At 37.6% G+C, this 20940-nt stretch overlaps 2 long non-coding RNA genes across 3 annotated transcripts in view; both read right to left on the bottom strand.

The window, feature by feature from the left end:
• Positions 1–20940, bottom strand: part of LOC309693787 — a 96279-nt gene that overhangs the window by 14599 nt on the left and 60740 nt on the right. The window lies entirely within an intron of this gene.
• LOC309693346 lies at positions 9722–13476 on the bottom strand. The gene is made up of 3 exons (XR_014272631.1): positions 13388–13476; positions 12128–12262; positions 9722–10844 (listed from the first exon to the last, which is right to left on the bottom strand). It is a non-coding gene; the product is annotated as an uncharacterized lncRNA (long non-coding RNA).

Raw genomic sequence — 20940 nt, forward strand, 5'->3', positions numbered from 1 at the left:
GAATAACACAAAGCTGAACACACCAGATAACAAAAGAGGAGAGTTTGGCCTGAAAGCTGCAGGCAGGACATTTAATCCCTGTTTGATCTGATGAGGTCTGCAGCTCTAGAATAAACTGGACCGAGGACAGATGATGATTATAGATATCATATGAAATGAAACAACACTGAATGTATATTTGAATTTAACACTCTTGACTAAATGGCAGTTGGCTTGTTTTATTTTTGTTTGTTTTTTTGCTAGTTTTTCTGTGGTTGACATTTACGTCTTCGTTGGAGAAAAAGAGAATAATTTAACACTTTGAGTATGCGTCACTCCGAAGAACAGCGAACACTGTGACACTGTGTAAATGTTTAAAAGGTGAGCGTTCTTATAATTTCTTTAAGCAATCTTCAGGAATACTTCTCCTGGCTTCTCAAAGGACATTCAAAGCTCTTCTTTGGATGTTCGCTGCCTTTTGTTCCATTTTCTGTCAAAATGATCTCGTGCTGTTTCAGTGGTGTTGATGTCCAGGCTCTGGGGAGGCCAATCCATGACTGATGGTATTTCATTGTGTGTTTTTCTATCGAGGTGTGCTTTGAATGCATTGGCAGTGTGTTTGGGATCATTGTCATGATGAAAAATGAAGCTGTTTTCAGTCAGATGTTACTTTATAGTGGATTAATATCTGATAATACTTTTCTTTGTTAATAATTCCATCAATTTTGAAAAGATCCCCGACACCCCTGACTGAAATGTAGCACCACACCAAGTCTCCACCATGTTTTACAGATGGTTGTAGACACACTTTGGTAATGGTTTCTTGACAGCTTCCCTTCCACTCAGACCATTTCTAATGAGGCTTCAGTGAGCAGTAGATGGGTCAACTTAAGGGTCAGATGCATCTCTTTAAGGTCCTCTGTCAGGTCATTTCTTAGAACATGATAGGACTCTACTTTTTTTCAGGTCTGCAATTTTTTATTTTCTTCTCCACTAGCCCTAACTCACAGTTTTTAGAACACACCAAACACTATGCCAAGATATGGCAGGTTTTCAGCTAATAGTTCTTTGGAAATTGCCTCGTTGGTGCAAAAAAGACTATTTTATGCCTGTGAACCTGTGTTATCATTAGCATTCTTCATAGATTCAACTAAAGAAATGAGAACAATCTGTTTTTGCTACAGGTACTAGCAAAGTGCCTAAATATACACATTTTAAATGGATTCTTTACTAAAATATCTGTTATGTGTTAACACAATAGTGAGTTAGGTGGCTTTTTCATGCTTGAATCCTTGGGAGCAAAATATAAAGAAATGAGGGGCGACTCACAAATTTCACGTAGCGAGGTATACTTGTTATTACACATTTGACAACACTGTTTAAACAAACAGCCTTGAATGCCTCATACCGGTACACTGACCACTGTAACGCCAAATTTGTCAGCTTTCACCAGCTCTCTTATCATACAGCCATGTTAAGGTTCTTATCAATCTCTAAGCAAGACAGCAAATATGCAAAACTCCTCAAATATCAAACTGTTTGTTTAAAAATTATGAGTTTATCTCACTTCTGTTCAGTTTTGTGAGTTTGTGAGTCATGTGGATCCAGATCCACATGACTCACACAAAGATTCATCAATTTTATATACTTCACTACAGGTTACTACATACGTCCATGGTATTATAAGTGAAAATAAAAGGGAATCAGATCGTTTCTTGAGGCAACAGAAGTTAAAGCTGTGCTTTTTTGTTCGTTTAAAAACAACTGAATCCAGCTGAATCGTTTCCATTGCTGGCAGTATGATGAGTGGTGTGATGGCTAAACCGGGGGTTGTAGTCAGTGAAGTGTAGACAGTGTTTACTTTGCTTTTGTGTCCCATGCACAAACATTCGCACCTTACTTAATTGTGCATTCACAAACACTATAGAAACATGCACGCATGCACACAGGCAAATACAAGCACACATCCACATTTCGCCCACTGCATCTACTTTTTTCGTTAGTGGTATCAGTTGTTACATCTTCTCAGAAAAAAAAAACCACCCTTGCACGATCTTGTCAGACAGACGGCGGAGACGACCTGCTCCATTGTGAGAGTGCACTCTGAAGGAGAAGCTGATGACAGAGCAGCTGTCTGGCAATAGAAATGCAGCCTATCATAGTTAATAAATCTGTAAAGCTGTTAATTAGGGGGGAAAAAACATGCAGGAAGATTTTTCTAACATAGGTTGAACTACATGGCCACCTTAATGCAGCTATAGATAATGTAACCTTACATTATACTGGTCATTAGTAGATGCTAATTACATACTTGCAAGAATAGAGTAGAACACAGCAGAACATGCATCTTGCAGCCGTGTGTCAAAATGTTTGTACTCGTGCTAAAAAAAAAGCACTTTGAGTTTTGTTGAAACAATTTGAGCTGCACTGTTTTAGCAGCAAGTAATTAGTCCTCCATTTGCAATTCAAATTGTACAAAAAGCAGCCAACTAAAGAAAGTGTCACCCACTAATTAGAACAGAAAAAAAGGGTATGGCATGGAGTGCATTGTGAGGCCATTTATTTACGTGAGCACTGCTCTAAAACACATCTTAACATGTTCGAGTTCTGCCGAATGGCTGCATATTGCTCTTTAAAAATCCTCCACATGTATGTATAGCCATTAAGGCAAAAGTCATTAATAAAATTTTCATTACTTATACCACACCATCATTGTGCAGCCTTGACAGCTTCAAACATGCAGGCAGAGGCATGAAAGGTTTTCAGCGGGTCTTCACTGACAAGAAAAACAAGAAATCCTGCAGCACAGAGCCCGCAGAGCTCCAACGTCACGAAATCATCGTGAAATCTTGGATTATGTAGAGACAGAAGACACTGAGCCATCCTATATAAAAAGAAGCGTAAAGACTTGTATTTTAAACTTTTTCTGTTTATCTGAGGTTAACTGATGGAAAACTTTTCATGGTATTATTTTTTTAATTCTTTCCTTTGCACAGCAATGTTTTGCACACATTCTCATGACATTGACACTTTTTATGTCTGTCTGGTTTAAAAATATATTCTGCTTGGGTTCAGCTTGAACTGTCTTGTGAGATGAAATATGTTCAGCTTTAGATGTACATGTGAGCCGCTTTGTTTAAAGAAATGATTGTAGTGAAACAGACAAATGATTTCAGAATTTCTCAGGGTTTTGAAGAATCCTGCCTGCAGTGAGATTAATTCTAACTTTTGAACAGAGGTAGTAATGTAAATAAAACCTTGATTCTAATCATGTTGTTGGTGCCAGCCATGCATTGCTCTATACTGTAGAGATGTTGCTGTAATGTACCGCACAGCTTCTGGAAACATTGTTTTCTTTGGTCATTAAACAAATGAAGAACAGGTTATTGGCTTGTGTTGTGAGTAACTTAGCAAAATTAGTAAAAATGATTACCTGCAGGTAAGATTAGAGGACAAGCAAGAAAAAAAAAATGCTGAAAAGGTTTTGGTTTTGTTTTTTTGCCCCTTAAGTATTGAACACATGTTAAATCTTTAACATACATACATATTTAACATTCTGGATATTGTAGTATTTTTCTGGTATTTTCATTTTATAAGATCACGTCTCCCTTTTAAAAAAGATTTGATCTTCCGGCATGGTTAGCCCAGGGCCGACTGAAACAATAACTTGGGAATTTGATATCATCCCAGGCCACTCAATTTTATAATCTAACCCTATGGCTTCTTTACAGTTATTAGCAGTGTTAGATTAAAAAGTTCTATCACATTGATTATTACCTTTCCTAAATGCAATGCAGTATGTTACGTATTTAATTATTATTTATTTGTTACATTATTGTTACATTACTTTCTTGTTACTCCATAAAATGGCCTGAAACATATTGTCACATAATTACCAGTTAAGAATATGAACCTGTGGATACAGTTCCACACAAATCCCTATCTTAGTGAGCGTCACATCACTGCTGGTGTTACCTGCTGAAGTTCATACTTTGGCTGCTGGGCTCGGGTCAGCTTTACATTAGCATGTAGGTATCTGTTAAGAGTGGAGGTTCTGTTAGCATTATAATGCAGTTGTTTCTGTCCTGGATGCAGTTTGCCGTCATGTTCTTGTCCTTTTGTGCAGTCAAAATAAAAATAATTTTAACACCGATCTGTCTGGCATTCAGATAACTGAAGAACCTTTGTAATGACATAACTGTAACTGCAACTGAATTTAGTACAGTAACGCGTTACATTACTGTGTTACTGATAAATGTCATGTGATTACAGTAAAGCATTTCTTTGTCACCCGACAAACTCAACACTGGTTTTCGGAGATTCACTACAGAATCATCTTAACCTAAAGAATTCCTTTTCATAATATTAATGCTATATCAGTTGATCAGTAATGCTTAGTGAAATTCATGTTTCAATAGCAAATGAACATATAGGTTTACAGGGGTGAAGAGAGTCTATAACCATGAATGTATAACAGCTGTACAACAAATTAACTAGCTAGTAGCTAAGGTGTTCTTGACTGACCTGGTCTCTGACTGGTGCATTTCTCCTCCAAATGTACTTTTTCTTGTTTTATGGATCATCTATCTATATAGTGGGTGCATGTTGACTGTCTTTCCCAGAGAGAGTAACAGAGAAAGAGGCTGCGAAGAGGCTGTGTTTGCTCACACAGAAGAGCAAACAGTCTCCACACATCCGTCACCCCTGAGAGGTCTGTCAACTCAATACTGCTTGCTACAATGTCACTGAACAAGCTGACAGTTCACAGCAGGGCTAAAATAACTATCAGGCCACCAGTGCTCCTGATGTGCAGTCTACCACTAACTGTAAATAAATAATCAGGCCTAAAGTTGTTTTGTCCTGAAAATAGACTGGCAGATTCTTAAAACCACCACATTGAATCCTCTCAGAAATATCTCAGTTACCCCTGGATGGATTGTCATAAAATTTGGTACAGGTATTTCTGCTTCCTATAAATAACCTCGATAGACCTTAAGGACCCAAAAATGTGATGATGAATCACTGCTGCTGTGGTGAGAGAAGGCCTCCAAATTTGCTCATCACCTGACCATTAACTGTTGACCGCAGGATGGTCTGAAGAATATAATAAAGAAAATCGTTATCTTCAAATGTCAGAGATTGAAATGTCACAGGAGCGGTAGCGTCTGGTTAGTTTATAGCTTTCCAGTACAGACAACAGAGGTCAGTCCTAATGGAAAAGTTCACAGAAGAACAGTTTATTGTTGCTTTTTAGATTCAACAAAAATGTAAGAACAGCCACTAACAGATCTGCCTTCTGTGTATCAGTGCAGCTGGTCATGATGACCTTGGTCCTTTTGGCAATAGGTTAACTGACAGGTGTATACCAACTCAAAATTTTAAGGAATGGGAAATAAAGTGGGAGGCAAAAACCCTTAAATATTTAGGTATAAATATAACCAAAAACTATGCCAAACTATATCAAAGTAACTATGGACATATAAATAACAGGATAAGGCAGGATATGGAAAGATGGAATACATATCTGTTAGGATTTAGTGACAGGATAAATGTGATAAAGATGAATATCTTACCACGATTGCTATATTTATTCCTCTCTCTTCCGATAAGCATACCTCAAACCCAATTCTCAGAATGGGATAAGTATATATCTAGATTTGTCTGGGAAGGCAAGCGGCCAAGGGTACTGTTAGATTTGTATTGTTGATTGTCATTTATGCTTAGAAATATTTACTTATATATGCTTAGAGTTTTGTAATTAGTTGTAGATTGGTAGAGGTTTTGATCCTTGATAGTCTGCAAACTTTGTGTGTATTAGACAGCACTTTGGGAGCATGAGAGGTCATACCGTGTCTTATTGTTTTATGGTAGGATTAACGTAGTTGCGTCTGTTCTAGTCTAAGTGCTCTTTGTTTAGATGAACTGCAGGACTTCCTCACCGTGTTATCTAGGATGAACCATCTAGGGGGAGGGGGAGGCTACCCTCTTCCTGACCAAGGTAAGGTACTCTTTGTGTGTATGTAGACGTCATATGTTAATGAACTTATGCATATTCATGTAACCTCAATAAAAGAACAGTGGTACGGGAGAACGGACGAGAGCAACTGGGGTCAAGCGAAGGAACGGTGCCTGTCCGGTTCTCTCCCGTGCACGAGAAACATGAAGAAGCTTGCCTACTTGTGTCTTGCTTTGCAGTGTAATTATATTGCCTTCAACGTTCCAGCGGATGGGTTCAAGCTACAAACCTATCAGGTACGATACACTACTTTACAGCTTACTAAGGAGAAAGGAGGAATGTCGCTTCCTAATTTAAAAGAATATTTTCGTGCTGCACAGATACGCCAGATAACATATGATTATGGGGCTCGCTGGAAGGATGTGGAGCTCTCCACACTCAATGTCCCAATTCAAACAAACATGGGTATGAAAAAGATCCCTGAATACGTAACTAAAGACCAAGATAGGAACCCGATAATATCCTTTACATTAAATGTCTGGTATGATACAGTAAAGGAGTTCAGGATTGGCAAAGAGCTTGGTTTGCTAAAATGGATAGCCTTCGATGAAGAATTTAGACCAGGAAAATTGGATCTTGGTTTTAAAAATTGGGATGAAAAGGGAATCACAGCAATTTGTTTATTAATCAAAAAAGGAGAAATTAAAAGTTTTGAAGAATTAAAACGGGAATACAACTTAAAAAACAAGGATTTCTACAGATACTTACAGGTGAGAGATTACTTTAATAAAAACATAAAAATAGAGGAAGACAAAATCCATCCTATTATAAAAATAATTATACTGGCATATAAAAGTGTTATTCCAAAAACAGTGTCTACCCTATACAAATGTTTGATGGAATCAAGACAGGAATCAACTGTATATGTTAAAGTAAAATGGGAAAGAGAGCTGAGTGAAGAAATCACTGAGAGGGTGTGGTATGAAACATGGAAAGAACATAAGAATACAACTCACTCATTGAGGTGGAGAGAATTCATCTGGAAAAATCAAATTCGCTATTTTATTACACCTAAGATTAAAAATAAACAAACCAATACACAACAACAATGTTGGAGGCTGCGTGGATGGGATGAACCAGACCATACACACATTTTCTGGAAATGCAGAAAAATTCACACTTTCTGGGTTAAAATTCACTCGGCTCTCTGTGATGTATTAGGTTATATAATTCCTAGAACCTGCCTTATTTTGTATCTAGGGTACTTGGAAGGTATTGTAGATGTAAAGGATCATTACCTGGCTAAGATTCTTCTTTTGGCAGCAAAGAAGGCCATCACCAAAAACTGGCTTGAGACAGAAACACCAGGAAAGCAGCAGTGAGTAGCAATTGTGGAGGACATTATGGAGATGGAGAACCTTACATATAAACTGAAATTAAAGGAAGAACGCTTTTTGAAGGACTGGGGAAAATGGTTGACGTACAACGGAAAGGGGAAAAAAAAGACTGAACTGAATGGAGATGGGCATACAAAAAAAAAAAAAAGTGAAATGAACGATGGAAATGTTTGACGCCACAGGCATGTTTCCTTTTTTTCTTTTGTTTTACTTTATCTTATTTTTCTAATTATTATTCTATATGTATTTATATTTTTATACATATATATATTTGTTTGTTTCTTTTTCTTTCTAATTTCACTGTCTTGAGTTTGTGACTCTCTTTGTATTCTGTTATTCTGAAGAAACTGTATGCGTAATGGACAGGTGAGTTGTTCAAATAAATAAAATAAAAAGTTAAAAAAAAAGAAGAAAAAAAAAGTAAGTATTCAAGTTCAACATTCAACATATAAAAGGCCGAAACCCAAAAAATAAATTATTGACCAGCATCCCTGCTGCCCGCCATTTGCCTGCCTGGCAGTCTGACCATGTCTGCAACTGACAAATAGCTCCTGTTAGGTTTTTGTGTGCTTTCCTTCAACTTAGAAACCTCACTTGTGTTCAAGCGCTTCCTCTGGCAGCAGCTTTTCAAGCAAGTAAACAGAAACATAATGTTGATCTGTAACATTATCCAGCCTGTAAAAGTGTTAAGCTGTTGACCAACCTTTCAATACAACACACGGTACTACATGATTAATAATATCACCTGGCTCAATGTGCGGCTCCCAGAGGAAATTAATTTCTGAATTGGAACACGTTACCCCAACGGTGAGGAAAAGCTTGTGAGGCTCGCGAGTTTCTATTTACCAACCTGTTTGTAGCCTCACCACTTCACATTAAACCGCAAATGTTGTAGAGCATAAAAATTATGTTAGTGTCAAACTGACACAGCCATTATTTTCCTGCTATGCTGCCTGCTAAGTGGAGTCATATTGATGCCTAAATGACTTCTGAGGGCTCATTTTGTGAACAGAGGTAATTCACTACTCACAAGGGAAGACAGACAATCAATCAAATTTTCAAACTCCCCTTTGTGCCTGACTTCCGCTATCTTGACAACACAGTATAAGATCTGTAGAAGAATGAAAGCTGACAGATCGATTCGGCTGTTAAGAAGAAACTTCTTCCAAACAAGTATTTTCCCCCTATGTCTTCCCTCCTTAAAGTATAGCGACAAAAGCAACCAATGATTTCCTCCCGTTTCCTTTGTCATTTGATGACGCAGCATTTTCATAGTTTTTTTTTCTTATATACATGGCTCGGTGTGACTGAATGTGACGGTCTGGTTTTATGTGTGGAAAAATCCATTAAAAAAATCCATTTGGCTAAAGTCTAAAGAAAAGTATAACATGACAGGAGAGACCACATCAAGATATATGGGGAGCAATCAGACACATTCTTCAAATTAATACAAAATAAAATAAAAGTGTTAGTTCAACTCTTTTAATCCTGTTGCACTCTGTTACTTTAAAGTGATTTAGTGACTGGAGGGAAAAAAGTGTCACCAAACGTTTGTTCTGATGTGCCCAACTCATAATGTTTATATGCTTATATGAAACGTTTGAGGCTCATATTAAAAAAGTCCTTCTGATGACCTGATTAGAAAGCTGAAACTTCAAAATCAAGTCAGGTTTCTGTTCAAAAACAAGCAGTGCAGCTCTTCTGTGGTACTAGCAACACTTTTATCAAATGTGCCCTTGGATTTATTATTGGAGTCAGTCTCAGCGCCCAACAGTGTTTAGAGATATGATAAGATGACCTTCACTTAGCTCAAACAGAGCACCAGAGACTTCGCATTTATGTACCAAGTAGTCCTTTATAAAGAGTGTGTTATTGGTTATACTATTCATGCTCAAGCACTCAGTACCTGGGACATGCCTCATAGGTTTCAGGGCTCACTTAGGTTAAACAAATATGTCTCTTAGGAAATTCAAGGCTTCTTTTAAGTTTTATATTCTGAATTATTTTCATAAGGGGTCTCTGTTTACCTACACTGTAAAAAAATATTCCGTAGAAAAACAGAAAATGTCCTGGTAATTTTCTGCCAGTACATTTTCTGTTTTTTTACGGAGGTTTGACGGACCTTTCTGTAAATGATAAAACGGAAAATTCTGTAGATTTACAGTATATTCATAAATTAAAACTTAAATTAATTTGTGCTTCGTACACAACAACATTGGTACAATTAATGTTAAATATTCTTTTATTCTCCTTAACTCAAACACTATACTTGAATATAATGACAGCATCCATCTTGTCATAAAACTACTAAACAGCTGATACATGAACAAAATAACTCACAAGCTTTCAAATTTGAGCATTTTTATTTCCTTGAAATGAGGTTGCCCTCATGTAAATGTGTTTATTTACATTCATTCAAGTGGCTACCAAGTGTTTTCTTCAAACAGGACACCTGACAAACAAAAAATGTCATATTTAACGACATGTTCACATTTAATAATATCCAGAGTACCTTTTAGTTAGAATCACTGCCTTGTGGTAGTTTTGCCTCAGCCAAATGGTTAAGGTGCGGTTTACATCCATCTCTGTCCACTTATGATACAGTATACACATGTAGTCAGTTATAGCCAAACACCTTTGATTACTGAATTACATTCACTTCATTAATGAAGTGAATGTAATTCACATTTGTGTGAACATTTGTCTGAGATTAACTCTTTGGGCTCTTTACCTTACAATATAACATACTTGAGTCAAAATTTGTTGACTGTTTAAGTGGTGCCACATGAATACAACTGAACAGATCTAAAGAAGATGTTCCTGAACTTTGGGTTTATTCGAACAGGACTGATGGATAACCACAGGACTTTTCCCCATATGATAACTACAACACATAATAAATTAAGACAGATTACTGTCCCAAACTTAAAGATAAAAGTGTATTTACGGGACTTGTTTTGTCAGTGAGGAGCAAAGTATAATTAGAAGTGCTTGTTTTGATGAAAAGTTAAACTGTAAACAGCAGCATAGTGAATAAGGATCTGTGTCCACGAATCCTCAGCAGTGACAACACTTAAACATCATAGTTCAAAATCCTTAATGCACACCTTTTTCTCCACGGTGTTCAAATTCTCTAAGCTGGTTAAGTAGAGGAAAAAGTCTGACATATTTCATGACCATTAAATGTTAGACAAGGCTCTGAAAACGAGGTTACAGTTACAAACAAAAACCTCTGCTTGTGCACACAGACCCTAAATCACAACAAATAAGACAATAGTAAGACAAATTACTACAAAGTCTTGTTACCGCTCTTCATATAACAGTGTGACAAAGTCCTGAATGCAGCCTGCATGTTAGTACATCAAGGTCCATCTGAGCTTTAAGTAAAATACACTCAGCTTTTCCTTGGATTTTAAGAGTTGCTCAGTTCATACAGGAACTGCAGCAGTCGGAGTTAACGTGTCGCTGTGTTGCTCCTCCGTGTCAGCCATTGAGACTAGTCGCAATTTATTCTGAGGAAAAAAAGAGAAACAACAAGACATTTTTAAAAAGTTTGTATTTTTATAATTTTTTTTTACCTAGAGCATAAACAACATAAACAAAAAAAGGATTAGGGCTGTGCGATATGACGATATATATCAGATTACGATATAAAAATGTCTATCGTTTCATATTATACACTATTCTTTGTTTTGTGGTGTTGCAAAATAAACCGTTTACGGCAATATTTTTTTCATGGTTTTGATGGTCACTGTAGCTGCTATATTATTTCTTAAAGTTCTCTCCTTCTCTTATACTTAAAATAACCACACTATGGACGGACAAGTGACTGTTTTTACGCGTACTTTCGTTACCAACAATGAGGATAAAACCATCGTGTGGCTCCGCCGTCCGCTTGTTTATTTTCCACATAAACCTTTCACAATAAAGCTCAAGTTTCTGTTGAGACTTTTCAAACTAAACTGAAATGATATACATTATTCTCAAACATAAAATTTCAGAATATGCATCAAACAAATGACCTCAAATAAAAACATCAAGTAACTATAAATGGCGCTTACAGTCACCACGCAGATGAAGGCACAGAGAATACCAGCATGGCCAGCAAGGATGAGGCAGAACCAGAAGGACCAGTCAAAAGAAATCGAGGACCTTATTGTTAAATGAGGGGCTACCTCTGTAGCATGGACATGGTTTGGTTATGAAAAGTCTGACACGCCCCAGAAAACTGTACTATGCAAATTATGCCACAAACTGGTCCCCACCACCACTCGAACACGACAAACCTCTTTAACCACCTACACAAGAATCACATGAAAGAGTTTCGAGAGAGTTTACGAATGAAAAGCAAAAAAGAGTCGTCAGGTGGTCAAAATAATCCTTAGACTCAAACGTTAGAACAGGCTTTTCCTTGCAGCACGCCGTCTAATAAATACTCAGAAAGAAAATGGCGGCCATTTAAACTCATGTCTAAAAATGTATAGTTTCATGCATCGGTCAAAACACTCGACTCCAGGTACACGACGCCCAACTGAAAACATTTCACATAAGTCGAGTTGCCCGAGAATCACAGAATTTACAGAAAATGCACTATTTTGTGATATATATCGTTATCAGGAGAGATACGTCTTATATTGGGATATGAGATTTTGGTCATATCACGCAGCCCTACAAAGGATTATAATTCACGTAGAGTTGCATACACATAACACCATTCTGTTGCAACAAAAGCAGTTTATAATTAAAGTAACATACATACCTTGAAAAACTAAATCAACCACAACATTAAACTCACCTTGTGTTTGTAGAGAAGGTGATCAGGGTTTTTCTTCATTTCCTGAGACCAGCTGCTCTGGATCATCACCAGCTTGTATCTTCATCTTTTTTTTCACTCGGGGAAGTCTTTCCTTTTCTTGGCCATTGCTCTGCACTGGAAAACCAAAGTGTGTGATCAAAGGTGAAATAAGGGATATTTTTCCACTGCAGGACTTAAAGTGCTTCAAGTAGTGATAGCTGTTGATCCATTTCTCAAATAATCTGTAAGGATCTGGATTTTTAAGAAAGATACAAATATCTCTGCTTATATTTGGCTAAAAGCTTGATATAGACAAGGCATATAGAGCCCCTGCACACCAGCACTGCGCTTACATTATAGTTCAATCAAGAAATAGTTATTATTGATTTATTATTGAATTTTTTTAGTAATAATTTTTAGTATTTAATCACATTAGCACAGTAGGGTGACAAAAATATTCCACATACAAGAAATGCTGCTCAGCATTTCATAAATTACATTTTCAACAAATGTTGGAGTAAAAACACAGTTACAGGGAAAATGTGTCTGTCTATAAATATTAACTAAACATTTCTATGTGCTACAAAATAGACATACTGTAATTGTAAATGTGCTGAGGTGAAACTATACTTTCAATAATTTTACCACTACAGTCTGTTAACCACCGAAATAATCTATGCTGGTCAGCTAGCTAAAAGTCTTTACTTTAGCAGCCCAAATCAGAGGCTAACATTAGCATTTGCTAGCGTCAGCCAGGAAGGTCTGAGGCTTAAACTAGGGTTAGTGTAACTTTGCCTGAAACCCTTTAAAGTGTACAGTAGAGCCAACTGTAAAACACAGGTATTGATACAGTACTCATTAGAGTCCTAGAATAATTTCTAGAACCATGAAGTTCTCACTTTCCCAGTTATCCACATCGCTGACTTTCGCTAATTAGCTAGTTAGCAGTCACAGCTGTGTAATACCCAGAGAGACACAGACAGCTAACTATAATATTTATGAAAACTGGTTCAGCCACTGAAGGGCAAAACTGGTGGTATCACAGTAAAAATTATTTTAACATTAATTAAAATAAAGCTTAAGTCATGTTAAACCTAAATAACAATTATTTTAAAAAATGAGTCAGCAAAATATTCCTGACTTGTCTGGAGACAGCCGAAACCAGTTAACAAATAAATTAACAATTCTTTCTAAATAAAAACACGGAGTCTTTTGAAAAACATTATTTTAATAAAACGAAACATGAGTTTTAATACTTACCACAGAAATTTGAAGGCAGTTTCTCCAACTTCAGAATCCAAAATCCAGATGAAGCCTGAAAGAAGCCTAATGGCTGCTCTTGGCTTACTTTTCCCTCCTTTTCAGGTTCTTTTTCCCACAATGCATTGCAGTAGTTGAGAAATACAGAAAAATACCTGTAAATGACTAATACGGAAAATTCCTTCACGTTTATACAGTAGATTGTACTGTATTTTTACGGATTTTTTTTACAGTGTATAGTGGATGCAGAGAGACACAGTGAAGTGCATTCTCTTTGCAATATTTTGGAAGAAAGAGCACGAGATGCCGTTATGGACAAAGCAGAGACTTTAGTTACACCTGCGCCTGCTCTCGCCGTGCTTTTCGTGCAGCGTGAGACCAAACGTGGTCCTGCATGACAAATTACTGCTTGGATCTTATTACGGAGAAAAGTCAAAATCAATAGCAATCGCTCAAATTTATGGGCTGCATCGAGTTAAGCATCAGGTAGGTCAGAGCCTTTCTCGCAGTGGGATTTTGGAGAGAGGCATATCTTATTAGGATCACTGATCTCGAGTCTCTTTCCTGCCACCAGGATGAGTGTGGAGGTGCCATTTTTGAGCTCGTTCAAAAAGCTGGGGAGTTTTTCCATCATTGGAGGTCCTCACCCCTGTGGTACATGATGGGAAGGCAGCTGTAAATTTAAACCAACAGACAGCAAAAATATTTAAGGTAGAAGCTGTCAGAGATACCACTGAGCCAAGAGGGGCGTGACGCAGTTATCAGTGCGATGATCTCCTGAGAGAAACCTGTCATTCCTGAAGAGGGAGACAGAGAGTCAGAGTCACTGGAGGAAAGACGTTTGGTAGCAAAGCAGCAAATCACTGTGAGAAAAACTGAGAAAAAAGGATGTCTGACAGATGACTAATGACCCGTGGTATGGTTTCTTGGCAGTGCTTCACGCTCTTTGGAAGAAAACTGTTGAGCATGTATCAAGTGTGTTTGTGAAGACAGAAAAATAGTGTTTCACTTGAATTGCAGCAGAAAAACATGTATGACTGTTGACACCACTGCTTCTGCTCTGGCCCCAAAAACCACATCAGATCATCCAGTGGGTGGGGGGCATGAGACGGGGCCTGGGATGTGTAATGGAGCAACTGGACACAAATGAGAGATTTGGGTCCTATATACTCAAGATTTTCATTCTCATGCAGAGATGGTGTTGTGAGTCATCTAAAATAAAGGATATATCAAAAAAGAAAGTCATACAACTCTCAGCAGCCTGGACACTGCAAAATAAATGCAACACATAAGCCCAAAATGTCTGAGGCTGCTCAGTGTGTGAGTCCCTGGAGTTGTCGTTGCACTTAAAGTCGTAACGTTAAAAATCTAAACCCGCAGCTCTCCTTTTCTTTATGTTTTTTCAGTCTTTCTTGCTCATATATGAAGTCGAATGATGACGGTGACTCAACACACCAAGCAGTCAGCTGAAGGTTGGAGGGGAAAATAATTGTCAGTGGTGGAAAGAGCGCCGAGGCAGATGGCTGTATACAAAGAGGCCTTTCTACCAGTGAGCAGAAGTGCCTCGCGTCACAACACTAGCAGGAAACCATACCAACACCAGCACCACCAACTTGCCCCTGGGACTTACTGTATGCGTGTGTGTGTGTGTATGTGGGAGAGAGATTGGTGAGGGGGCTGGAGGAACACTAGGAAAAAGGAGGGGAAAAGGAAATCAAGGAGCCTGGAATGTTTAATGAAACCAAATATCCTGCCTCTAGTCTAAAAATAAGTGGAGCAACGAGCACATAAATAAACAAAAAATATGTGTGTGTGTTTTGTCTGTTTGTGTGACGTATAGGCCCAGCAGTGAACTGTATTGATTTGCCTTGCTTATTTGAGCTGAAAACGAATATTGTTTGCCCCCCACTGCCCCCGTTATAGCACACACACATCAAGTGGTGCGCACAAAAGCATGTAGAGGGGAAAAGTCAATTTGATTACAGGAACTACTCGCTGCTGTATATGCAATTAAATGGTAGAGTGGGTGCAAGTAATTAAATAGTGAGCTGAAACTTTACTGCTGCATATTTTCTGCAGTGTTATTCTAAGAGTATGTGACTTCTAATAATTACTAATTAGTCAGAGAAACTATGTCTCCATTAAAGTTTTTCACCTCGCTGAAATAAAATTTTATAAAATCTCTATAGCATTGCATGCCTGCCAAGCACAATATACATATATGGTTAAAATGATGCAGGTGCAGGAAGCCGCTCACTAAACTGCACACATTTCAACATTACATTTTTCTGTTTTTAAGAAATCGCAACCTGTGGCAGACCTCACTACTTCTAATAGTATCTAGGCTCATTACTTTGGAGTTTATTTGCTCGAGTTTCCACATATTTGCTCCTTCAGTGCAAAAAAATACAATCATAAAAACCGTGGATTATCGATAGTAATCATGACATTGTTTCCCAGTTTGGTCATTGAGGGCCAAGGTTTGGATTCAGGAAGCCTGAGAACGACTCAAATAACCTTAAGGAAGTTAAGCTTCTCCAGGTAGTGTTGATGTGTTTTTGTCTGAAGTCCTCTGTATGCCATAAATATGTATAACATTGCAGCTATTCTTGTGTCTTTGTATTCAGAGCAGAAGATGTCCTTAATGCTTCACTGATTTGCCTTCTGCCTGATTGCTTGGATGTCAAGAAAAGTGCAGTAGCCCCATGCTGTAATAACATAAAAGTTTACGTCAGTCTTAGCTTGAATTCCTTGTTTGCACTGACCAATTGTTGGTAATTTAGGGTAACACTGGTGTAGTAGAGAATTGGCCGATTTTCTGCATACTCGGTCCAGGACGATGATTAGCCACTAAGTCTCACAAGTAACAGAGAATGAGCCGGTCCATGTCATGCCTGCACATGCAGTTGCACAATAGTGGGCTGGGGTCCCCTGGTGGGAGGAAGTGAGCTGCAGCAATTCAACAGCAATTCAGCTTGAAATTACTTACAGTTACATATTTATATATATTTAGTTTGTGATGTTACTCATTACTTTGAACTAGCTTTACAGATCTTGTACTGAAGTTTGTGTCCCAGTGGCGGATGGGTCACACATCGTCTTTAACACGTTGCACATGACTGGGTAGCAATTTATAACCAACAGCTTGTGTTGTTTATGTTTTTTAAATAGAAGTAAATACAAAACTCAATTTTGTATTTAGATTTTAGATTTATGATTGAGTGGTGGGATTTTCTGGTTTTTAAATGACACTCTTGACTTTGAGAATGGCTGAACAAAATATTGGTAGCAAAATCCTCACTGTGAATGAGGAAGAAACAAAGTTCTCCAAAGTCCCCCACAAATCCTGTACAACAAACATAATTAGACACTTTAACGAACTTTACTCAACTGAACGTGTCCAGTTGAAAGTAACTAAGAAAGGGGACGTAGCTAAAGCTAGCCAGAGCCCAGCCACAAGCCAGCAGCCTCGGTATGAGCAACAAGTGAAAAAGAGAAAAGAATTAATTTCCTATTATGTGGTGAATTTCAAAACATGCTGGATATTGATACAAGTACACTTGTTTAGTTATATTAATGTGTTGCAGCGCCTTTGTTTGGTGGGGTAAACTACGTAAGCGGAAAGTAAAAGTGGGTGTAAAGCAATTCATTTAGGGCTCATTATTTGTATCTCTTTCCAGTCACAGATCACTTTATTTACAGATTTTTGAATGAGAGAAGATTCTGTAACTCACTGCTTTTTTAAGGAAAGTTTGATTTTATTATGAAAATAAAAAATTGCATTAAAGGAAAGATATTTTTGCTTGTATATGCTGTCAATTACAGTTAGTTAGAACAGAAATTGTAAGTATTCAAAATGTAATTTGCCAAGAAAATTGCAATCAGTGCATTTCTAATATTTAAAAATCTGAGGAATAGCCTATTTCTTTATTTACACATGGAATAATAGCATGTTATCAGTATTTTTTTTAGTAATGTTTGTTTTTCAGTTGTTAAAAAATAGTTTGTGAATCTCTAAAACTAAGAATATTGAGCCATCTTACTCATATTTCAGTCACTTTGTTTACATAAAATATTTCTTGCCCCCATTTGTCTCTGTCATCTGGCACCCTGAATACTAAGTGGTGATATTTTGTGTTGGCTCTGAAGGTTCAACTTGCTGTCTACACGGCTTGTCTATCCTGACCAGGAAGGGTGTAGCATTCACGTCACGCTGGAGCAAAGGTGGAGATGAGAAAGAATCCACTGGTCACGACTTCCATTGAGTTCACAAGTTCAGGATATGTTGTTAAGCAAACATGCACAAACAGAACAATGCTGCACGTTTAAATCACGCTGACGGGACAAAAGAGAAAATAATACTGTGACAGTTACGTCTTTATTAACAATCAGCTCATACCCACAAAATCCCTCCTGGGTGCCCTTGAATGAGACAGGTAACCATACTGTGATACGGTGTGTGCTTATATGTGCGTGTGTGTTTTTAGGAGGTGCCCAGCCACCTGGAGCGGGGCAGGTATGATTAGCGATGGTGCCAAGACACACATAAGATGCAGCCACTCTGTCTAGCGCAAACACGCCTGTCTGAGCTCAGATCAGACGAGTGTGTGTAGGTGCACATATACCTGTACAACTATCTGCGTGAGAACCAGTTTGACATCAGAGCAGGGCCAGTCGTCTCTTACAAACACGCACACCGTGTGTCTGTCCAAGGGTTAACCTAGGCCTAAGGTTAACATCAGGTTAAGATTAGGGTTGGCATTGGCTTTGTTAGGTGCTTAGTTGTGATACCTAAAATCAGATGTCAGTAAATCTCTGTGGAGAGCCAAATGTGCGCAATTAAAAAAAGAAAACAGAAAAAAGTGAGAGAAAGTACTTCACACTATCTGGGTTCATCCAGCGTTGTGCTCTCTCCTCGAGCTTTCTGTCACAGCTCATTTGTGTTTGCGAGTTCTAACTGTTCATTTGCAGGTATGTCCCGTTTTGTGTAGTTCATCAGGCTGGTCTTTGTAAGCTGCTTCATTTGTTTAGTTGCCATTAATTTGACACACTGGGTGTATTTTACATCAAAAGACGTGTCGAACATGTTCTTGGTGTGCCCCGGCTGAGGTGTCGACTTTCAAGTAATGCTGAATAGGAGGAGGCAGAGATTAAGATTTTTTTTATTTGGTTTGTTAAGAGGCTAAAAGAAATGACTGGGTTGTAGAGGATTGCCCGTGGCAAGAGTGGTATTTTAAGACCATGATGTCAGATTTAAGAAGAAATATTTAAAAGTATAGTCAATCATTGAACGTATGTTTTTACAGGGAGTGTAACTGTTTAACACATTTCCCATACAGTGCATGAAACAGAAAACTACAGTATACATTTTAAATATACAGAAATACATAAAATAGATTCATTACGCTTTAATAAGAAATAATTAACTCATTCACTGCCATTGACGTCTATAGACGTCAATTTCGTTTTTCAATGGGAGGGGCTAGAATACAACCTCGGGCAGCTTGTCAGTGAATTTTATTTTTTCATATATTTGTAAATAAATTGTTTTGATAAAACATAACCTTTCTCAGTGTTATTTCTGTTTTATAGAAGTGAAAAACTATTTTATATGTTAGAGGTGTCACAAAGCAAGAAATATTAGTGTCAAAGGCACTTTTCTGCTTGAAATGTATTTTTCACAAAAAGCTCGTTTTCTCCCTTTTTTTGGTCAAAACAGGCATTTTTGGTGGAACCCACCTCTCTTCTACAGCTGATTACTAACGAATGGAAAATGGTAGAAACAAGCTTTTTTTTTGGATGAAAGAAGAGAGTCTGTTCTTCATTTTGGTAGGTTCAGCGTTTATATGATCATAACACATAGTTTTCTGTGGCTCTTCAAAAATGAGTAAAAATGCTCAAAAACCCTGGCAGTGGGGAGTTACCTGATTTGAAAATGGCTGGCAGTGAATGAGTTAAAGTAGCGGGCAAATTTGCAAAAAATCAAAACATACTTAAAAGATTTTAGGGGCTCATGAAAAATGTAAGTACAATTGTGAAGAGATTGAAAAATATATATATTTTAACTTAAGGGTGACTCATGAATTGCATGAGTAATTACACTAATTACATGATTGCTGCAAGTAGAGATAATCCTGTGACTAAATATTATAAGTAAGTGCATTATTATACAGCATTTATCAGCGTGTCAATAATAATAATAATAATAATAATAATTATGATACATGATTATATATAATTTTAGTTCATAGAATTCAAACAGTTATGAAAGGGCTCGTACCCTTAAAGTTACTGAAATAAGTAGCTGAAAGAAGTGAAAACAGGTCTTTTTTATATGAGCTTGTTTCCATCACTGTGAAAAAATACATCTGCAAGTCAAAATTCTGAGTTCAGAATGTTAAAACTCTTACGTTTGAGTCAGTACAAGTCAAGATTTTGAGATACCTAACCCGGAAACATTTGCAGTGCACTCAAATTCCACAGAGTGACCACACGCGCACTAATTTAAACCGTTCACCTCAGGGTGGTGTAAGACACAACCAAATGGTCTTCTTGGTGCAGCACAGCCCAGCCAGGCATTTTATTCTGAAAGACAGTGTCTCTGCGTAGTTTGTAGTGTTAATAGAGAAAGTGATGATAGCAATGTTTTTCTTTTTCATTGCATGCACTTAGAGGGGTTAGGTTATCTGAGCCAAGTCACCTGAGGCATGTTCAACGTGATAATGATGCGGTGTATTAAAAACGTAGTGCACACAATAGATCCACTTCCATAGATACTGTAACCCTGTTTTCAGTGTGGCAGCCTCACCATTCAAATGAAGGTCCTGTTTTTCATAGACCTGCTGTAAGAGGAAGCGTCTTCATCTGGATTTTCTTCAGAAATGCATAAACATTGAATATGTATATAACGTTTAAAATCAAATATTACAAGAAAACATCTGGATTTGAAACATATCTAACCAGCTAAGAGGTCGGTTACAAAATTATATTTGGAAAATATTATTACATAAGTGATATCAAGTGAGTGTATTCTTACAAGCAGCGCTTTGCTGCTGCGTTTGAAAATCTTAAAAAAAAAAATTGCGAACACTTCACAAAACGTAATTTCATTTTTCTCTGGTGCGGCAGCAGAGGTCACATCAGTGAGTGCTTTCAAATTTCATTTCCTTCACCCGTGGGTATATAAATAAATGTGCTTATAGTGAGACTGTTAGCAATTTGGTAAGGCTGACCCTTTAAACAGCCCCTGCCATCTTCTAATAAATCCAGGCATACAGCCGCCATCCAAAATACAGACGTTACACCGCTCACACAAAGATACGTGAACGGTGCGAGTGTGAGCTTAACGTTTGGTTTGCAGTAAAAAGTGCCGTTCTGTTTGTACTCTGCAGCTCGCATACAGTCACCGAGGCGTCATTTCTCAGCGACTGACCCCAAATGACTTTTGTTATTTGGAGATTTTCCATTTGAAAGAAATGAAATGCACTATAAAGTATCTTCAGCCCTGAATGTTTGCTGTTATATTAACAGTTTATTGTATCATGAATCAACAA

The sequence above is a fragment of the Aulonocara stuartgranti genome, assembly GCF_965226115.1.
Source record: "Aulonocara stuartgranti genome assembly, chromosome: 18".
NCBI classification, from domain to species: Eukaryota; Metazoa; Chordata; class Actinopteri; order Cichliformes; family Cichlidae; genus Aulonocara; species Aulonocara stuartgranti.